The 20,156-nt window shown below is 39.3% G+C and overlaps 1 long non-coding RNA gene across 2 annotated transcripts in view; it reads right to left on the bottom strand.

The window, feature by feature from the left end:
* LOC127576954 (uncharacterized) overlaps positions 1–19,291 on the bottom strand; it is an 84,949-nt gene extending 65,658 nt beyond the window's left edge. For both annotated transcript variants that reach the window (XR_007957299.1, XR_007957298.1), the window contains exons 1-2: positions 19,222–19,291; positions 528–641 (exon numbers count right to left, since the gene is read on the bottom strand). This is a non-coding gene — a long non-coding RNA (uncharacterized LOC127576954). The remainder of the gene's footprint in view (positions 1–527; positions 642–19,221) is intronic.
* Positions 19,292–20,156: the final 865 nt, after the last annotated feature.

Below are 20,156 nucleotides of genomic sequence, written 5' to 3'. Positions count from 1 at the left end.
TTTCCAGCTTCATTTCTGGCTGTTGAGACTCAAAGGACATTGACAGGCTGCTAAGTGACTACCAGCAGGTGGGATTCTTGTGGGATCATGAGGAGCATTCATTATTTACCTGATTATTTTCCAAGTAGTCCATGAAGGATAGTTGGTTAGGCCTTGTCTGGCAACTAAATTTAAATATTTCAATAAAAGTGGGAAATTTTAGTCACCAATACATCAGTTGCCCATTTCAAAATTTGCTCAAAATAAACCTGGGCACATAGGGAGTGTATTTTTTTTAATGTGTGATTGCCAAATAAAAAAGCCTGAATTGTACCTAATTGATTCTCTCTGCATACCAAGGAACCTTGGAAAATGTATAATATGGAAATTTATAGTTTGCAGAATATCTTGAATTACTTTTGTCATCAACATCTATAACATTTGCAGTGTTCTTGTCAATGAGAAAATTTCTGTGACAAAGTACATCTTATACATGCTTTTTCTAGAAAAAAACATTAGATTCCAATATCAACATTACAAACACCTACCTGAAGCCTTTGGTCATGAACTTTGTCTGGTGTCTTTGCGCAGATTACATCTGGTTTGCATTTGGAAACTGAAAATTGCAAGGAAACATCGCCCATCCCATAGGCGTTAACTTTCTTGTGCCCATAAAAGAAGATGGAGAAAGAAACTTTAAAATAGTGCATTTCAAGTTTGACACATCATGAAAGAGTTGCTCCCTCAGTGACACTGACATGCAAAGATCCAAGCACCACAAGAAGAATCTGCCCTTTATTTGAGTTAAGGTAATCAGCATAACAGATCATTTTAAAATGATTCTTCCCAAAAATCAGTAATGCCTATTCTAAATCCATCCTGAAACACTGGTGTTTGTTTGCCAAATGAAATGCAGTATATTAGGTTTAAGCATGAAAAGAGTGTTTCATTTTATTTTGTTATAATTTAACCTAACCACCATCTCATTGAAAATGAAAATCTAAAATATTCTATTAAATATTGAGGGCCTGAGTTATAGGGAGAGATTGGGCAGGCTAGGACTTCGTTCATTGGAATGTAAGAGACTGAGGGGGTGACCTTATAGAGGCACATAAAGCCATGAGGGGCATGGATAAGGTGAAAACACACCGTCTTTCCGAAGGAAAGGTGAACAAAAACTAGAGGGCATAGGTGTAAGGTGAGAGGGGTAAGATTTAAAAGGGACCTGAGGGGTAACTTCTTCACACACAGGGAATATGTATATGGAAATGAGTAGCCAGAGAAACTAATTAAGGCAGGTACAATAACAACATTTAAAAGACATTTGGATAAATACATGGATAGGAAAGGTTTAGAGGGATATGGGCCAAATGTGGACAAATGGGACTAATGTGGATGAGTACCTTGGTCAGCATGGACAAATTGAGCTGAAGGGCCTGTTTTTGTGCTATATTACTCTATGAATGGAAAACTAAATTCAAGATGGACTAGATCTTCCATTTTAAATGTGTCAGAGTTGTTCTAATTACCAAGCTCCCCAAGTACTAGCTGAAGTCCTAACAGCCAGATGCCTCCATTGCACTGGTAGACTCCTCATGGCTGCACATTTCTCTGCCATTTTCCCAGCTTTTTGACTGGGAATGAATGGGGACATGTGCCTGTGGTCAGAAGGATAAGTTAGCCTTTTTATTTGATTTATCAATAAGTTTAAATGTACTTAATATTTTAAGTGTACAAGCATCTTTGTATTCTAATATTTTAAAACAAATATTTTATTTTATTCCTGAGTCCTTTGGCATGTTTACATTCAATATCAGTGACAGCTTTGACAGTTGTTGAGCCTGGATGCATGGCCTCACCAGCTATCAAAACCACTCTGGGTGTGCAGCTGATCACTTACAAAAAGAACCTCTGCACTGCAGTATAGCGCTGAATCTCTTCAGTCATCTGGGAACTAGCTTCCCAACAGAAGACTGAGTCCAGGACCACACTTGAGGAAATGGTTTGGTCCAAAGACAGATGAGCGGTGATCTTGGGATCAGTGGAAGATTTGCTGTATTGTTTGAAAGTTGACTAGAGTGCAGTATAGTCTAACAGCTGCTCGTCCCATGATTATTATGGCAATAACATGAGCAGTGATGTTCCCAATATAAGATACCTGCATTTGATGCAGACTGAAATCTGTGTAACTTAATGAACACATTAATAGTATGCAGTAATTCCACATGGATACTGGAGGGCTACACTACTGATCTGGATTGTTCAAAAAAAAACTATGAAGTAGTCTGCCTTCTGCCAGCTGGTTTCAATGAAATCTGTCTTCTTCAAAGAAATACTTTTTTCAAAATACAGTATCAATAATAATTTCACCATAAAAAACATTCATACAGAGATTCTCTAGCACAAGCTATCAAAACGCTTACAGGAGCAGAAATACAGCTCAGGCAGCAGTGTAAAGTAAGAGACGTTTGATGACTGTCCACTCTATAGTATTTAAGAAGGCAAATAGGATACTTGCTTTTATTGGCCAAGTTGCAGAATATAATAGCAGAGGTTGTGCTGGAACTGTGTACAACATTAGTTAGGCCACAGTTGAAGTACTGTGAATCATACTGATCACACAATAAATGATGCAAATATTTAGAAGGATGAAGTCCTAATACATGAGATCAAGTCCCAAGTGACAACTGTTCTGCTCCCTAATGGCCACTGATTGTTTCTGAGAGGCAAAAAAGAACTCTGATGAGAGCAGATGGAGACTCCAATGAGGCATGTAGTTTTTGGCTGCCTCCAAATGCACATAAATGGAAACAGAAACTTGCCCAATAACCACTGCACCATGAAATGTCACTGTCTGCTGGCAGTGAGGTGCCTAACTCCTATTGGGAAGGATGCGCTCTTGCAATAGGATGCTTACCCACGTTCCTTGACATCATTTGAAGGCTTCCGTGCAGGCTGGACTTTGCATTAGACCTATCAATGTGCGTCTTTAATGGTCTTTTCATGTATCCCTTGGATACTTTAGTATTATCCAAGTCCTGATGTGAGATTTGGGAGCTGGCACAATTCCTTAATGAGCCTTTATCCTAACCATAGCCTGTTATTAGCAGATGCCTCATTATCTCAGCATGTATTCCTCCTAATCTTTTTATTCTAGAAACAATCAAGAACAGAGTTAGTCAAGTGCAGAATGATTAACAAATCCATGCTGGCTATCTAAGGGAAGATTATGTCTAACTACATAAAGTTTTTTTGATGAAATTACAGAGAGGGGATGAAGAAACTATTGTTGAAGTGGTATATATAAACTTCCAAAAGGTGTTTAATGAAATGCCACATACAAGGGAACAGGACTAACTACATAACTATTATGAAGAGCTGGTCCTCGGAGGATCACATGAACTCCTTTTGTGCTGGAACCATTCTGATCCAGGCTCTCATTGAGCCAATATGGAACTGCTATTCTCTGCTTTATCATCCAAGAGGAAAAATATGTAATCATGTACAAATTTTGTCAATGTGTCATTTTTTTCAAACAATAGAGGTTATATTTTTAGAACAATGGAGTTTATTTTTTTCTATCGTATTAGATTAGATTAGATTCATTTATTGTCATTAACACCAGGGTGCAATGAAATTACTTGTTCACGTGAAGCTCACAGTGTACATGGTAATAATAAATACAACAATAAAAACAATGATGCGTGCAAAACAACAGAATGGTACAAAGATTGTAGTGCAATCTGAACTAGAGCAAAAAAAACATTTTGCAGTGGAAACTTAATGTCAGATTGGCATTTGCAAGTAAAAATGATGCCAGGCTCAGCTGATTTCATGGAGAAACTGCTGAATGACAGTCAGTACTGACATTAGCAGGACTGAATGCTTTCATTTTAAGTTCAGTCTTTCAATGGCATTAAGGAGCTATTTAATTCAAAATTATTGTTTGCAGATCAGAATTTGGAAAAAAAATCCTATACAATGAAAACACTTCAATTCAGCAAAGTTCTCTCAAGAAAGGATGGCTCTACCTTGTTGCCTGCATTTCTTTACAAAAATGACCAGACCAAGAGAAATACATATAACCAGACCAAGACAAATACATATAACCAGATATGAGTCCCAAATCAATGGAGATATTACCTTAAAAACAATAATTCTCCAATATTCTTTTTATTCCCCTAGTTTTCTTACCTCTATTTTCCAGATACAGGCACCTCATTCTGAGGTGCCAAACTATGAGTATCTATGGCCTTCCTATATCTCACCTAAATGACCAATCTTCACTTAAATAGCTAATTGCTAAGGAGGGGCATATTTAAAAACAGGGATTCACTGCCAGGTCTGGGTATTCCTTAGTAATTAACATTCATGCACAACTAGTAATTAGCACTGGATGACAACCTTCCAACAGAAAATGTCTACAGAATTTCCGTCTTAGTCCTAGTTCACAGCCACACCAACCTTAGCCTTAGACATTTGTTTCTGCTTGTTGGGAATATTCCTTGCACTAGAATGTGTTGGCTTACACTGAAGCCTTGTACAATATCAAACCTTGACAGTAGGCCATGTGCAAGTGTTAAAGTCTATGGGGGTGGTGCAGTGAAAGAGAAAGGGGTTAATTAGTTAACCAAGATGGGGCGCAAGGGAGGGACGGAAGATAGGGTGACATCGACTGGTGCTTCAATCTGGAAAAGCAAGGAGGGATACTACAGTTGGTGAGTTCAGGGATTAGGTGATCACTGGCAATGGCTCATACTTAGTGTGACGCCAAGGGGAACACACAAATTTTTTTTAGATCTCTTAATAGTGCACTTTTTCAAAGGGAAGAGGTTCCCTTATGGACCACTTATTAGTCATATTTAGATATGCTTTTTTCTGAACTCAGCCAAATCTGGCACTGGGTATGTTCAGGGTAATCCAAATTTGTACAGGCGGCCTCGAATGGGCATTAGGCCCCTTATTTACATAAGCAAAGTCTCTTAATGCCAAGATTAGGAACTCACCAAATGGAGCATTGTGGACTCAAGCTGACATTCTACCATTTGTTATCCAATACTTAGGGCTGTCACACTGCCAACACACACACATCTGTATTTGTATTATCACATTTGATTGTGCTTGAACTGCTTCCAAGTCCTACTCCATCAACACTCTGTGGGGGATTCCTTTCTGAATGCTCTTCACTTGTCTAGACAAGTACCTAACTCTTCACAATATTCAACCTTCTTGGTTTTAATTTAACAAAAATGCATTTCCATGGCAACTACTTTATTTTTAAATTATCTTTTTTCTGTGTACTACAAGAATTTCTTGCTTGGATTTGGCACATTAAAAAGTGCCATTAAAAAAAGACATGTAAAGTGAATTTTTTCACAAGATTATTCAACATGTTGAATAGATATTACTTGCACTTTGAGCAATAATTCATCCAGTTAAATGTTAATTTACACATTTTGTTGATTTTATCAGGAATAATTATTTATTTTAAACTTAACATTCTAACATTGTATTAACTGATCAATTCTTGAAATTATTCTGTTTTGTATCTTCTCTCTATATTGTCATTTTCACTTATTTTACCACCAATATTGTTAATCCTAAATGTTTTTGTATGTGCAGTGCAAGTAAACTGTAAAACATTTATCTTATGTTAAGAACATGAGAAATACACGATTTTTTGCACAATTTTACAATCAATGATGTGTTTGCAACAAGATGCAGGAACAGACAGGCCATAATAACCAATGACCCCAAAGTCTAATTTAAACATGTGGCATAGCATGCATTGAAGACAATTGCAAGGAACTCATTATATTCAACATTTGGACCAGATTTGCAGCCTGGCAGTACAATTCAATGAATGTGCCAATATTCTGCAATACACTAGGTTTGATGCCCTTAAATTCCTGATTTTAGTTGGGCTGAAGAAGAGGACCTATGTAAAAGAAAGAAAATTAGAAGAACAGTTGTGTTTGTTCTTACTCCGAGTTCCTCACAGCAATAAGAAAAAATGCAACAGTAGGTGCAGAGCAAGACATTAGTCCTTCTTAGTTGAGGAACAATTAGGGTGAACTAAAATAACATGAAAACAGGTTCCATCAACCATTCAAAAAGTCTGAGTTGCACTGAAGACCTAAGGACTTGGAGGTACAACAGACCAAGCATTCACTCATTTCCTTGTGCCAAAGTTTGTTTACCAAAGGCCATGGCTGAGGGTAGTGGTTCAAAATCAGAAACCAGTATTTGGAACTGAGAGAAAAGACTGCAGTTCGAGTTGTGAGGTTGAGGGGGGACTCCAGTGATGGGTTGGGAGGGGTGGCATATCAGGACTGACAACAAATTAAGAGTGTCAGTGTTGCAGGGTTAGGGGGGAGCTTCAGATTGGAGAAGGTTGAGGCAAGCTTAGGTTTGGGAACATGGTGACAGGGGATGGGAGGGAGGGGGTGATGGTACAGTGGGACAATGTGGTAGAAGGTGGAGCCATGCATTTAGTTAAGTAATTTACTACCCCAGTAGGCTCCAGTCTGGCAAAGTGTAAGTAAGGTAATGTCCAGGGAGTGTATAATGATGGGCTTTCACGGGCCCAGTGGTCCAACTTCCCCTGCAATAGTCCAAGAGGAGTTCTGCAGAACAAACAGCATCATCCCATGGTGTCTTGATGTAAATATTGCATCAGAATGTAATGGTCACTAATGGCAGGAAGTAATTGGTCTAATATGCAAACTTTATTCAAAGTCCAATGGGTATTTCCATATTAACTTGGACCAACTTCTTTCGCTACCTGTTATTTCCTAACTTCTTCACAATTTTTCTTTCACTTTTCATTAACAGATGGGCACATAGCCTTTAGAGACCCCCTTAAAGAGTGAGCACCAGCAGGTTCTAGGTTTCACATGGAATGTTTACAACTTGCTCTGAGTTTTTACTCATCCTTCGCAGAGGGACATTTTCCGGCAGGCATCGTTTAAAGAATTCTGGAATGTAACTGGGAATGGGAAATTTGGCCATGATCCACTGTTGTCCCAAATGCATTCAGCTAAACTAGTTAATTTTTGTTTATTGTTGTGAAAACAAGAGCATATTCTTATTCAAAAAATATATGTAGGGATAAACTCAGAAACCACAGGCCAAACAGTTTAACCTCACTGGTGGAGAAGCTGCTAGAAACAATAATTTGGGTCAAAATTAATAATTGCAGGCAATAGTGGATTAATAGGGAGAAGGCAAAATGGGTATACTACTGGCAATAAAAACAGAAAATTCTGAAAATACACAGCAGGTAAGGCAGCAAAAGTAAAAAAGATAATGTTTAAGGCTAATGTCTGACTTGCTCAGTATTTCCAACATTTTTCATTTTTATTTTTAATTTTCAGTGTCTTGCTTATGTTAATGCCAAGTTATGCTTAACTAAATTTCCTGACAATTTTGAGAGCAATCCAGTTTATGTTCAATTGACTTTTAGAAGGTATTCACATTAAGTTTCTACAAAATAGGCTTGACAACAAAATTGAATCAGAATCAGTTTTATTATCACTGACTTATATGACTTGAAATTTGTTGTTTTGAGGCAGAAATACAGTGCAAAGACATAAAAATTACTAGAAATTACAAAATAAAACGAAAGGGGCAGTGGCAGCATGCATAAGAAATGACTAAGGGACAAATTACAGAACTGTTTCTCAGGCAGGAGATAGATATACAGTGGAAAAGTAAACATGTGTTAAACTGTGAGGAAGACAGTAATGGGCTCCAAGAGGACAGGGACAGGCTAGTGGCAGTACGCATAAGAAATGACTAAGGAACAAAATGCAGAACTGCTTCTCAGGCAGGAGATAGGTATACAGTGGAAAAGTAAACACATGTTAAAAGATGGATGCATAGTATTACAGAAACGTACACCAGATATATGGCAAATTAAATTTAATGTGGAGAAAGGCATTGGAAAGAGCAGATACATGGCAAATTAAATTGTGGAGTGATACATTTTGGTTGGAAAAGTGAGGAGAGGCGATATTACATGAAGGATATGATTCTAAAGTGGGTACTAGAACAGAAAGACGTGCACAAAGTTTAGAAGATGGGATAATCAGCTGAGGAAGTTTGAATAGGTATACAAAATCCTGGGGTTCGTAAACAGACTGATAAAGTACAAAAGTAAGGATCCCAAATAGAACCTCTATAAAACATCCATTTGGCGCAAGTGAGTATTATATCAGTGCTATTCATCTCATTTAAAACAAGTACATGAAGGCTTTATTAAAGGTACAGAAAAGATTTACCGGAATGATTCTGGGAATGCCAGTAAATAGCTAGAAACCAGAATTGTTTTCCACAAGAGAGAAGGTTGAGAAATGATTCGATGGTATTCAAAATCAACAAGATTCAAAACAAAGTGAATAAGAAGAATCTTTTCCATTGGCAGGAGGGTTGAGAGTCAGAGGATGTTGACTTGAGGGGTTGGCAAAAGAACCAAAGCTGACATTAGGAAAAAATTTTCCAAGCAGTGAGTAATTATGATCTGGAATTCACTGACTGAAAGTGTAGTGGAAGCAGCTACATTAGTGGCTTTCAAAAGGAAGTAACTAAGTACTTGAAGTTAAAATGTATAGGGCTGTAGGGAAAGAGTGAGGAATGAAGCTAACAGGTTTCCTCTGTGTTGAATGTGCTGTAATGATACTAATATTCCATGATTTTGGCATTTTCTACCAATTTTCTGTGTCCTTGTATCTTCTGACAAAGAACAGTAGCATGACTAAAAACAAATGGTTTCAAATTCACACATCTGCTGGTGAATGGCTTTAAGATGTTCATAAGCCCCAAAAGTCAGCACATCATCATGTGACCAACTGCGTCTGTGCATGTGAGTGTGTATGTGCGCACACAAAAGACCCACTTCTTCCTACAAACACTTACATAAATATAACACAAAAATAACAGAAAGATTTAACTTTAGTAATCAAAAATGCATTCTTCATTTTATGAGAATCATTTTCCTTTAGTTTTCACTTTGTGAGTTAAATGTTTATTCCTCTCAACATCTGTTGATGCCATTTCTGGTCTTCTACCAGGACAGGCAAACAGTACCTTCTGGCATTGCCAGCTGATAAATTCCTCCATTGTTGGAAGATCTCTTTAATTAGGCAATGCACAATAAGCCAACACACGTTTCGTGTGAGAGCCCTCTGCATCAGTTCTATATTGCAAGAGACCCTTGGCATTGTGTGCAATAGGACAAGCCCAGCAGACGAAGTGAGAGAAGGAGCTTGGAGAGGTCACAGATTGTGTATCAGATCATGAGTCACAGGGTGAGTTGTGGTGGAAAGAGACCTGGGGGAAGACTTTGAACATTGATCTGGCATCAGGGGAGGGGTGTTTGGCTGATCCATAACTCAGAGGATTAAGGTGGGGAGGAAGGCACACCATGACATTGGGGGAAAAGGCCACAATCAGATGCTAAGGGCCTGAATAAGGTATCAAGGTCACAATGCAGTGATGCAAGATAAACCCACTGCTAGGGCTAAGTTTTTTAATCTGAGAGCACATAGCTGGAGGTGGTTCCAAGTATTGCTGAAATAAACCTCATGTGGAGACCTGCTTCTGCATTCGTCACCAGTGCTGAATGTGAATCACATTGCATTTTCCAGAAATGGTGTCCAAATGTGCGTTTCCTGCTGTTAGAAGCCAGAGTGCTGTGGACCTGGAAGTATTCAGCCAATAAAATTCAATCACAAAGTACACATAAACATGCAACCTGACAAATTTCTAACAGTAGGTACCTTGGCATTAAAAAAGAATGGTTTGGGATGTTGCTTCTCTTATAATTTTGAGGAAGTACCTATCATTAGCCCAGTGCCTCCACCTGACAGCCTCGCCAAGACAGTAACTTGATTTGCCAGTTATCATAAGTGCAAAACCATATTTCATTATCTACCATGCCAGAACATATTAGGCAGTGATCTACAGAATCGCCAACTTTCTATCTTGTGTGATTATTAAATGATTATATGTTTTGACATTTTGTTGCAGAGTGTTGTAATTTTTCATCTGCTTTCATAAATAATTTTGCCTCTTTAATCGCCTGCCAGAGTTTGGGATCATATTTTTATTATCTTATGAGTATTTTAAGACAGAAACATATTTAAAAATTGCTTTTAAAGCAAAGTGCATCCATGCATTTTGTTAATCAAAAAATGTTGAGATGCAGAGCAGTTAAAGTTCAAATGGGCTATGACTGAAGAGAATAAGCAACTGGTTAACCTGTCTTTGTAAGTGTAAAACACCCTATACCTTTGCCTTATGAATTTCCCAGCCCAAGTGCCTGGAAGTGGTTGTCTGGCAAATAATAACAACTTATGTGGTATCTTTACCATAGCAATCTAGCACATGGGAGCTCACAGCAGCCACATCATATGAAATTTAACATTAAGCAATACCAGGGCAAATAATTAAAAGCCAAAAGCTTCAAGTAGTAGAACTTAAATAACATCTTCAAGAAAGAAAGAGAGGTAGAGAAGGTTAGGAACCAAATTCTAGCACTTAAAGTCTTAGCAGCTGGAAGGTATGGCTGCTAATGGTAGAATGATAAATAATCTCCTCTCTGCCAGGTTGTGAACACAGGAATCTAAACATGAGAAATAAAACAGAAAATGCTTGAAATGCTGGCTGGAGATGTGTGCCTTTTGGGGTAGGAGTGATGGGTAGATGTCAGGGTTTCAAATAGGGAGTTGAGGTCAGAGAATTCAGGGAATCAGACAGTTGGGGAATGAACGTATACTGTATAACTGCAAAGGGAAGATAATGATTGTTTTTACCTAAGTTGTAATTAACCTCTTATGCTCCCTGATAGTCTGGTGGAAGCAGATTTAATAATAATTTTAAAAAGGGAATTAGATACATGATAGAAAAAGAAAAAACTGAGAACTATGAGGAAAGAGCAGCTAGTCCTTTACAAGGTTTGGCACATGCAAGATAGGCCAAATGATAGATGGGCCTGATTGTGTGTGGAAACAATAACAGTTCCCCATTAAACCTAGGACATTTCCCTGTGCATGTGTCACAAGGATTCCTATGTATGTGCACAGGAAAACACAAATCCAAAACCTGCCACTTCTCTTTGTGAGCTTCTTACCATCTCAACTGGTTTTCTCGTGAAATTCTAGTAATTCCCCAGTACTTATCCGGGAAATCTGCCTGATAAACTTTAAATAGTGATTTCATTCACTTGAATGGAGAGAAACATTTATGAGGGGCAAAGTATTAGGCTTAGTTAAATATTTTAATTCTTTTTAATGCATTTTGTTTATTTTTCTACACATATAATTTTCAAATGATTTAATTGATTGAGTGGTTCTTAATAGTCATTGATTGTTTCTGAATACCAGAGACAAGAAGCATTCAGGATTAATGACAGGTTTGACAGCCAGCTAACCCATTGCCACCCCCATTACAAGACTACCGCCGCACAGAGGCTTACCTTTTAGAATAAGGATGGCATTGTCCATAAATTGAGGGCTGTGCATGAACCAATTCTCAAGGTTTTAGCAGAAAAGAACAGTACAAGAAGGACTTCAACAGATAAGAGCAGTGGAAGGAGGACTAGGCCATTCACTCCCTCAAGCCTTCTCTGCCATTCAATAAAATCATGGCTGACCTTCTACCTACACACCATTTTCCTATCTTATCCCCATATCCCTTGACTCCTTTAATGTCCAGAAATCTATCAATCTTTGTTTTGAATTTAATCAGCTTCTCCCCAGCACTCTAAAATAAAGAATTCCAAAGATTCCTACCCTTTAAATGAAGGCATATCCCCTCCGCTCAGACCTAAATAGCCTACGGACTGTGACACCTAACCCTAGTCTCATCTGCCGGGGAAACATCCTCCTCGTGTCCACCCTGTTGAACCCTCTAGGAATTTTGCATATTCCAATGAGGTAACCTCTCATTCTTCTAAACTCCAGAGAATTTATAGTATTGAGTAGCCTGGCCTACTCAATCGCTCCTCATGTGAAAGACCTAACAACCCAAGAACCAGTTTGATGAATCTCTATTGCACTCCCTCTACAGCGAGAATATCCTTCCTTAGGAAAGAAATCCAGAACTGTACATAATACTCCAGGTATAGTGTTACTAAGGCCCTAAGTAAATGTAGTTTGACTTCCTTACTTTTGTACTCAAATCTTCCTGCATTAAAGGCTGACATACCATTAAGTTTTGTTTCCTCAAAGTGAGCCTTTCAATTTCCTTCCTTTAAGATAGAATTGTGCTGTAATTTGCCTCAAGTAATGATTAGTTGATCTCTATTTCATAAGGATCTCATACTATTGTAGATTATGAAATAGAGCTCAACTAATCATGAAAATTATTGCCAAAATATTAATCACCTTTGGGACAACATATGGATCAAAAAGTGGAAAAAAGAAACAGCCAAATTCGAAGATGTGGATCTGCTCTATGTGTTGTAGTCCAAACATTTCCAGTAAATCAAAAACTTCCTGTCACCCAGGCAAATTAGATTATCAAGCATGAAAAGGCATTGTTAAAGTCAGTACTGCCAATTATTAGCCATAATAATGTAGCTTTGCTATTTACCAAGTATGAGAAATGCAAAATACTGGAACAGATCTCCCCATCTCAGTCAATGCTTAATGAATAAAATATTCCAGGGTATTTCAACTATATTTACATGAGGTGCCTATTGAAGCACTTCTGGTACTGCAAAAATTTGTCTGTGTAAATTTAGACAAAGCAAAACACATATTTGGAATCAAAGTAGAAAAATAACAAAGTCTAAGCAAAGTTGATAACACTAGAAAACTATCTTTAGGATCTAATTTTTAAGGGAAAGAAGCCACAAAGTTGAGGCTCAGCTTTCACTAGATATTTAAGAAAGGAAAAACTTTATTTGCTCCAAGGGTTAAATGAAATGATTCATCCTTATGCCAAAATAGGATAATGGACCAAGTTCCCTGGAGCCTCCATTCAATAATCAAGGACCAGAATAGAATATGTCAACAAAGAGCCCCCTAAGCCAATAGGTGGGTAATACCTGTTGGAATTGTAGCAGAGGCAAAGGATCATAGTCGGTGAGCACCCAAACTTTCCAGTCTAAGAACCTCATTACAAGAGGTTTCACAAGGAAGTATCCTTGGTTCAACTACCAGTAGCTGGTTTATCAATGAATTTTTCTCTGGCATGAAGTTATTACTGGGCCTCTTTGTTGATGATTCCACAATGTTCATTCACAAATATTTTGGTAATGAATCAAACCATGGTGACTCAGAATCAGAATTAGATTTATTATCGCTGTCTTATGATGTCAAATTTGTTGTTTTGTGGCAGCAGTACAGTGCAAAGACATAAAATTATGATAAACTACAAAATAAATAAATAGTGCAAAAAAAAGGAATAATGACGTAGAGTTTATGGGTTCATGGACCATTCAGTAATCTGATGGTGGAGGGGAAGAAGCTGTTTCTGAATCATTGAGTGTGGGTCTTCAAGCTCCTGTACCTCCTCCCCGATGGTAGTAACGAGAAGAGGGCAGATCCCAGATGGTGAGGGTCCTTAGTGATGGATGCCACCTTCTTGAGGCACCACCTCCTGAAGATGTCCCTGATGGTGGGAGGGTTGTGCCTATGATGGAGCTGGCTGAATCTACAACTCTTTGCAGCCTCTTACTATCCTGTACATTGGAGCTTCCATACCAGGCTGTGATACGAGTCAGAATGTTCTCCACCATACATCTATAGAAATTTGCAAGTCTTTGGTGACATACCAAATCTCCTCAAACTCCTAACAAAGTAGAGCCACTGGCGTGCCTTCTTCATGATTGCATCAATGTGTTGGGCCCAGGACAGATCATCCGAGATGTTGACACCCAGGAACTTGAAGCTGCTCATCCTTTCCATTGCTGACCCCTCAATGAGGACTGGTGCATGTTCTCCTGACTTCCCCTTCCTGAAGTCCACAATTAATTCCTTGGTCTTGCTGGCATTGAGTGCAAGGTTGTTGTTGTGATATCACTCAACCAGCTGATCTCTCTCTCCTGTACGCCTCCTCGTCATCATCTGCAAATTTATAGATGGCATTTGAACTGTGCTTAGCCAAACAGTCATGAATGTAGAGAGAGTAGAGCAGAGGGCTAAGCACGCATCCTTGAGGTGCGCCTGTGTTGATTGTCAGCGAGGAGGAGATGTTATCACTGATCTGTACTGACTGTGGTCTTCCAATGAGAAAGGCAAAGATCCAGTTGCAGAAGCCCAGGTTTAGAAGCTTGGTGATTAATACTGAAGGAATGATGGTGTTGAATGCCGAGCTGTAATCAATAAACAGCAGCCTAATGTATGTATTGCTGTTGTCTAGGTGCTCCAAAGCAGAGTGAAGAGCCAGTGAGATTGTGTCCACTGTAGACCTGTTGCAGTGGTTGGCAAATTGCAGTGGGTTCAGGTCCTTGCTCAGGGTGGAGTTAATTCTAGCCACAATCAACCTCTCAAAGCACTTCATTACAGTAGATGTGAGTGCTACCAGTCAATAGTCAGAGGCAGCCCACCCTGGGATGATTGCTGCCCTTTTGAAGCAGGTGGGAACCTCAGACCACAAACTGGAAATCATCAAAGCCCGTGCTGGTAAGTTGTAGGTAACATTTTCAACATGTTACTGCCAACTAATGACCAGTTCTAACAACAAATAATTTAACCATCCTTCTGTGACCTTCAATGATTCGACCATTGTCAAGTCCACTGAAATGAAAGTGTTGACCAACTGGCCTAGGCACACCAATAAAGTCAGAAAATGTTTGGGTACTCTGAAACAAGTAGGTCATTTCATATTTCATCAAGGTTCATTCAGGTACTAAATAAAATTTTTGCAGGTTATAAAATTTGCACTGAAGTGGTTTCGACTAGATACTTATCCAACCTAATATTTGTTCTTTAATCTTAATGCCTAAGACCTAATGCCTGAACCAATGTTCTGTTAATAACAACTCAATAAAATTAATAAAGCAGAACTTCACTTCCTGAAGATATTCCAAATAATTACCCAGTCATGCAAGTTAGGTATTACATCCTGCATAACATTTTCCAATCCCTTCTTTATTACTCATGCCAAAATCAAACTCTATATTCTCCATTAGAGAAACAAAGGACTGCAGATGCTGGAATCTAGATGAAAAACATTATGACGCTGGAGGAACTCTGCAGGCCAGACAGCATCCATGGATAAAAAACAGGCGGTCAACGTTTCAGGTCAGGACCCTTCTTCAGGACAGATCTTCCCTTTCTTAAAAAGTGGGACCAAATCACCACCCTTCAGTTTTGAAGAACTAATTATTTAATCACACTTGACTCCCATTTTCTTGACAGTGGATTTAGCAATAAATGACATTGGATCCTGTTGCCACTAGTGGGAGAGCCATGGACAAGGGGACGTAGCTACAAAATAAGGGGGCAGTCATTTAAAACTGAGGTGTGTAGAAATTTCTTCTCTCATGGTAATGAATCTCTGGAATTCTCTCCCCATGAGGGTGTGGAGACCAGATCATTAGGTACTTTTAAGGTGGAATTGGATAAATATTTGAAAGATCGAGGAACTGAGGGTTATGGGGAACTGGCATAGAAGAGGAAATGAAGCCAGCATACATCAGCCATGATCATATTCAATGATGAGGCAGGCTTAAGGGGCCGAGTGGCCTACCCTTACCAACTTTCTTGTGTGTTCTTGTGATTGGCAAGGCCACAAATCCACTGTGGAAATGTGGGATTAGGCTGCAGTTCTGTTTCAGTTGGCACAGACAGGATAAGCCAAATGGCCTCCTCCTGTCTTGTAAATTATCAGTGAAAAAAATTATCTGTTGCTTATCTTATCAATATTAATCGCATTATAGCTACATATCTACCTAATAATACTGGCTCTGAGGTATTATCCTTATAACTGAAAAGTAAATAAAATAACATCAACAAAATCTCTACTTTTGTGAATAATCTGCAACAGCAAATCCCTCAAAGGCCAGCTGGAGTCCTTTATTATTGACTGGTTGCGAACATTATTGGGAGAAAAGCCTTGCCATCTAATGCCATCTTAAAATTTACTGCATTTTTTATATTTCATGTCAGCTTTGGCACAGTGCTAAAAAGCTCAGCACTACATCCCACTCAAAGGCAAGTATAAAATCCAGGCTGCCTTTGCAATTCAGTAGAGGGAATCCTGCACAGTTGGAGGTTTATCTCCTAGCTGGGAAATTAAGCTGACGCCCTGTTCACACTCTCAGATGGATATAAAGGTCCAACGATGCATTTTTGAAGAAAATCGTGGCTAAACCAGGATACACACAGCACCCATGTTTTTCTTCAAAATTTTTTTCTGTGTATTCAGCCAACATTAGTAAAACCATCTGTTTGGTCATTATCACACTGCTCTTTATGGGATCTTGCCGTTTGCAAATTGGCTGCTGAACTTTCATCACTACAACACTAACCAGTCGTCAATAGGACTCAAATGGCTGCAAATCATTTTTGGAACTTCAGAACGCCTTCAAAGGCATATAGAGTCAATACAATCATAAAGTGATGAAACACGCCCTTTGGCCCACCATGTCCACACCGTCCATTATTTACCCACATTAGGTCCATGACCTTCTTTGTCTTGGTAATTCAAGTGCTTGTCCAGATGCTTCTTAAATATTGTGAGAGTATAAGCCTCCACCATCTCCTCAGGCAGTGCATTCCAGCTTGCAACCATATAATAAGTGTAAGCTTTACTTCTTTATGTTTTAATCTTAGCTCTTTGATGATCAAACATTTTAAATTCTAGGTGAATTATAACATCCCCATTAAGCTACCTCCGATAACCTGGCATGATCAGGAATATGATGGTACCGGAAAGGGATTTTCCAAACCATTGGATGTTATTCCTGTTAGTATTCCAACACATTTTTAATTCACTTTTTTTAGATGTTACACAGTATTAGAATAAATTTTTCAGTGAATCTGATAAATTTAAATGGAGTATGGGAAACAGGGTCCCTTGGTCAGTTTAAAGCGAGCATGTGAACCAGGGCTCTGGTGAGTTGAAGGGGAGTGTGGGAAACGTGGCCCAATGAGTTAAATGGGATGGGGTAACTGGGGCCCCGTTGATTTGGAAAGGAGCATGGCAAACATCACCTGGTGAGCTAGTTGCCAAACAGGTGGTATTTCTGAAGTCAGGTATGGATTATTGGAGGTTTCCTGTACTCTGAATCCTTTTATTTTATGGCATCCCTTTTACTTCAACTATGTTTTTAATTTTTTTTCTTTTATATTATAGTTATACTAAAATCTTCATCTACCCCTGTATTGTTAATTTGCAAAGTTTTGTAAAAATTATTTATATTTTCATATGAATAGCATGCTCCTCCTAAACAAAACAAGAGCTTATTTATGTCAATAAAGTCTTTTAAAATAATAGTTAAAAGTTACTTTCCCATCAAATTCAAACATTAACGTGTAAAGTAACTTGAAGATTATCAGTCATGCTCATAGTGAACGGTGAGACAGGTTTGAAGGGCCGAGTGGCCTACTCCGGCTCTTATTTTCTTATGCTCTTGTGTGCACTGCCTTGAAGGAAATATGGAGAGAGAAGTTAAGAAATCAAAATGTTAGGAATGACAAGTCACATTTATTCAGGGTAAAAGCAGTAGCTGCAGAGGAAATACTTTAATGATTAGTTGTCCTGATCAAAATGCCGAACTGTTATTATGTTTCATAACAGTCCAGATGTGAGAAATAGGATTCAAATTTGATCACCTGTAACTTCACCATTTAGACTCGACGAGTCATTAATTATAAATAAGAAATCATTTAAGAAGATTAATAACTGATGCTACAACATGATCCTTAAACATCCTGGGGTAAAACAACATGGAGCAATGAAAACAAATGGGAGAAAATAAATGAATACTTTTAAAGTTATGGTATTCTATTCAACGTGCACGTTCGTGTTAATATGATAAAAAAAGGTCATTAAAGAGCGTAGCTTGCTTTCAGCGCCTGTGGGAAAACCCAGTTTGCATCTCTCAGTCTTACAGGGTTGAGATCACGTGAGCGGAGTAGAGCTGGAATTCAACATAGTTGTAAGAAAACAGGCTGAAAGTTTAGGAATCGCTCAACGCTGCTGTCAGTCTTTGACTGGGTGAGTGTAAATAATCTCTTGCCATTCTGCATGCTTCTGCTTTAATGCAAAGTGCAAAGGTGGAATGAGTCTCGCAGATGTCAAGTAAAAAAACTTCTAAGCACATTGTAAAAGGCTGCTGCCAATAATAATCAAGAGAGGAAAGGGCAGATATTTCTGAAAGCAGCGGAAGATGGCGACTCGAGCTTCTTTCATTGCCCCCAGTTCCCGTGGAACGTTTCGCATGCAGTATCAGCGTGTTCCGAGAGCTTTCGGCGAACTCTTCCAACGCAACCCCCTTGTGTTTGGCGTAAAATGAATGAGCCAGTGTAGATGAAGGTTCCTGAGCTTCCGTGTAAACATTGCTAATTAAAATGCAGGAACAGATACCCGCAACTGCATTAAAATAACTTTAAAAATTGAGTTCGCCTTTGCATGAAAAACAGAAAAAACGCGTCAACGAATAGCAAACGTAAAAAAATTGAGGACGTAAAATCAGATTTTAATAGGAAAAAATGTATTGAGTGTTGATGTGAGAAATGATGCCTGGTTAGCAAGAATGGTGTGAGTAGAGAGGCCAGTGAACACACGCTGTTCTGGTGCCGAGTCCCACTGGAGACATTCTCTGTCCAGGACTGCACATTCCACCAACTTCGCAGCGACATTGCGACAGGGAAGGTGAGGCGAATTCGGGGAAGGAACCTCTGAGAACACTTTTTTTTGTTGTTCACTTATTTTGTGTTCTTTAACAATGGAAGATGGGCCAGGAGAAGGAATGTGGGCCGAGAAGTCTGGACCTTGTAATGTAACCGCGGATCCCGGCCAAAAAACTGTTGGAATTTATTCAGTTTCCCCCACAACACGAGTTTGTATTTTAAAAGAACCTGCCCCGCCAGTATTAAATTAAACCGCATCGAAACTTCCCTGCAGTGTTTTTTGCTGTTCAATATCCTGCGTTGTTTACTTACAGTGAGACGGTTTTTACAGCAGGAATAACATACTCGCCACATTTCAGAAGTAGTTTTGTTTTTTTTTAAGTACATATTCTGAAGTGAAATATTGCATTGAGTGCACGTATTCTATGCCCCTTACTTTGCTGTCGGCGAAGTCCCTCGGCCAGATCCCCGGGTGTGGTGAAGTTGTTGCTGGAGGTGGGCGGGAGGTTCTCTGCCCCCGTCGCAAGGCCGAGCCGCTGGCCGTTGCCACGGTGACGGGGCCTGGCGCCCGGTCCGCCCTGCTCTGACAGCTGGGAGATTGATAGCGCTGCCATTGTTTGGAAGGTTCTCTCATTGTACGCAGTGGGTAAGCTCCCCGACGCGATTTAAATGTTAATGAGACAGATGTAGAAATGCAGCAGCTTCTCCTGAGCCGTCAAGTACTTTTTCTTTGAGAGGAGTTTGCGCTAAGGGGGGGGAAGGGTTGGAAAAATATGCAACTTTCTGCCCTGTAGTTTTGGGAAAACGCCACACATTTTTGCATCTTAAATTAGCTATTGAAATATAAACTGTCAGTCAACGTTATACTTGATGCAAAGGGATGGGAGGATGAAATGTTAAAGACATCACGAGGTCCTTAAAAACTATTAGACACATGTTTAATATAATTTTGTATGACATCATTTTCCTCTAGGATTTCTTTATTGAAGAAACATTGAGTTCTATTTGAATCTTTGCACCTCCTCCAGACCACTCCCAACCCCCCTTATTCCTCCCCTACCCTGACCTCTGCTCCTGCTCCCCCTCTTGTTCCCTCCCCTCCATCCATCTCCTATCATTTATCCCACTCTTTGCCCCTGTACCACCCCCAACCCATCTCTCCCCTTTCCTCTCACCAACCCAGCACCTCTACCCCCCCCCCACCCTACCCTACTCCCACCCCCACCCTCACCCTCACCCTTCCTCCTCTGGCCCCAACTCTAACCCCTGCCGGGTCTTTAGCATCCTCCCTGACTTTCCCCTCTCTGAGGCTGAGTGGTCTTCTCAGCAAAGGCCTCACCTTCGTACCTCTACACCCCCACCTCAATGAAT

The sequence above is a fragment of the Pristis pectinata genome, chromosome 12 (genome assembly GCF_009764475.1).
Source record: "Pristis pectinata isolate sPriPec2 chromosome 12, sPriPec2.1.pri, whole genome shotgun sequence".
Classification (NCBI taxonomy): Eukaryota; Metazoa; Chordata; class Chondrichthyes; order Rhinopristiformes; family Pristidae; genus Pristis; species Pristis pectinata.
This window is presented reverse-complemented; position numbering and strand designations above follow the sequence as displayed.